The sequence below is a fragment of the Paramormyrops kingsleyae genome, chromosome 17 (assembly GCF_048594095.1).
Source record: "Paramormyrops kingsleyae isolate MSU_618 chromosome 17, PKINGS_0.4, whole genome shotgun sequence".
Taxonomy (NCBI): Eukaryota; Metazoa; Chordata; class Actinopteri; order Osteoglossiformes; family Mormyridae; genus Paramormyrops; species Paramormyrops kingsleyae.
In genome coordinates, this window is record NC_132813.1 from 18,561,203 (window position 1) to 18,563,797 (window position 2,595).

Here is a 2,595-nt window from a genome sequence, read left to right on the forward strand (position 1 = left end):
ATATGCGTGTCAAGTTATTTTACAGTCTTATCTTATATAATAGGACATGAACATTGAATTTGATAGTTATCTTTTATTTTTATTTCTGAACACAACACACGAACATGAAGGAATCGTTTGCATTTGGAACCAACCCCTCCGCCAAAGCCCCAGCAGAAAACTGGCCGCGGACCGGGGTGGGAATCCTCAAGCTGGAAGGCAGTACTGCTTCATGTTCACATTAGCTAGCTAGCTAGTTAGCATGGATTCAGAATGCACTGTACTACAACTATAAAGGACGTAACGTGACACAGTAAAACAATTACTAACTGGCAATGCACGTTAGCATTACTTTAAATGACAACTTTACCTGACACTTACCAGAAGAGTCGCCTATACGTTAGCCGAATGACAGCAGGCAGAAGCCGGCACGTTTTCCAGTAATATACCGGAGTTAAACTTATTTACACACTTTTAACACAAACACTGGCAGCTATTAACTCATAGGTGGTAGTAAAGCTGAAATTAAAATAAGGCAACACTTATTTTGATACTTTTTTTTGGTTGTTTTTTTACTTAACCGTTCCTTCCTCCCATTCCTCTGTCTCTGCTTATTGACGTTTAGGAGAGAGTGCCAAACATAAATTAACGATGCAAGATTGTCAAACCAAGACAGACACAGCACAAAAGAGACGACAAAGACACAAATATTGAATATATGTTTTATTGTAAAGCTCACATCCTAGCATATCTTATCCTAGCATATCTACAAACACATTTATTATTGTATAGCACGATATCACATTACACCGTCTCAAAACGCTTTACAGCATCCCCACCCAAAGCCCCCAGTGAGTAAGCCATAGGCGACAGTGGCAAGGAAAAACTCCCTATTAGGAAGAAACCTTGGGAGGGACCAGACTCAAAGGGGGAGCCCATCCTCCAGGGGCCGGCAGGGAAAGTCAACTTATCTAACTTACCTACCTTAGCTTATCTAACTTACCTACCTTAGCTTATCTAACTTACCTACCAACACTTACACGACATCTCTATTAATACGCCGTCCCCGTCCATAGCCCATTATTAATCTATTACTCCTGGCGGATTGCTGAGGCTGCCCCTGGCCCATCTCAGGTCGCCGGTCACTGGAGCCATGGAAGTCCGTGCTTCGCCGTCCCCGGCCATAGCCTATTAGTCCAGCAGTATTCTGTTTTAAGACAAGGAGAGGTTATTGATATTGTATTGAACCTCTGTGGGTATTAAAGGTATATCCACAAGCAAACCAGCAACAGTCCTAATTCACACTGTGGTGTATGCGAAACACCGCCCCCCCACCTCCTAAGCGGCAGCATATACGATTTCATCCAGCACCCTCCCTTAGCACGCCATATTGCACGGACAGATTGGTCACTGATCTGAAACGAGTTGAGCTACTTTGTCGAGTTAGGCTACCGTAGTGCTAATTGATAGCCCTATCCCTTACCCTAATCCCCAAAAAACCCGTAAAACCCTAACCCCCCAAAAAACCCTAAAAGCTCAACTCGTCGGAACACCGGCATGCATTCTGCGGCAGGGATGCATTTTTCCTCATAACGCATGTTATACTCTAATTCAAGTGTTCTAATAGTCTCTTAATCTAGGGCTTTACCTTCGGCATGTAACACTTCCTCCGCGTCTTATGTATCCTTTCCGTTTCCTTACTTGTTATTTTTATTTTGATAATAATTACAATTTTGATCTTGATTACTTTAATTTCGTTTCTCTCCATTTTATAGAAGACTTAAAAACACAGTCACTCGTTAAAGCGCTGGAAAGAAGTTTGAGAAACTTCCCCGCGTCTACGGGGAATGCGTAGGGGAGACCGGGTATGGTTGTAACACTTTTTGCTAATCGATAGCCCTAACCCTTACACTAACCCCCAAAAACCCCTAAAACCCTACCCCCCAAAAAGCTCAACTCGTCAGAACACCGGCATGCATTCTACGGCAGGGATGCCTTTTTCTGCATAACACATGTTATATTCTAACTCGAAGTGTTCTAATAGTCTCTTAATCTAGGGCTTTACCTTCGGCATGTAACACTTCCTCCGCGTCGTATCTATCCTTTCTGTTTCCTTCTTTATTTTTATTTTGATATTAATTTTAATTTTGATCTTGACTGTAATTTCGTTTTTCTCCATTTTTTAGAAGACTTAAAAACACAGTCACTCGTTAAAGCGCTGGAAAGAAGTTTGAGAAAAGAAGCACACGTGATTCAAAAGTAATCAAGCTGTTGTCACGGATGCCCATTCGTACCATAACAGACAATACGATCCTATGCAGGTCGTCGGCAACTTTCGGCTGCGATCGGCTCGGACTGACCGGTCGTAGGTGCGATTCGGGCCGTAAGCAGGGTTGCCAACTCTGACGCATCTGGGGTGACACTCAAGCTTTCAAGCTGAAACGCTCACAGCAAGAAATCTTTCGGCGAATATCTGTTAATCCATGTTAAACCTAATTTTTTCTATTAAGTACCCCATTAAGTTTGTTTGCTACAAACTGCACCAAGTCAAACCTCTGCAAGAATATCACAGACCTGGTGAGTTCATGACAAATAGGCCTACATGGTGTTCCTTTG

General features: G+C 42.7%; 1 long non-coding RNA gene across 1 annotated transcript; it reads right to left on the reverse strand.

The window, feature by feature from the left end:
- Positions 1-687: 687 nt before the first annotated feature.
- Positions 688-2,326, reverse strand: LOC140579121 (uncharacterized). The gene is made up of 2 exons (XR_011983318.1): positions 2,045-2,326; positions 688-1,186 (listed from the first exon to the last, which is right to left on the reverse strand). It is a non-coding gene; the product is annotated as an uncharacterized lncRNA (long non-coding RNA).
- Positions 2,327-2,595: the final 269 nt, after the last annotated feature.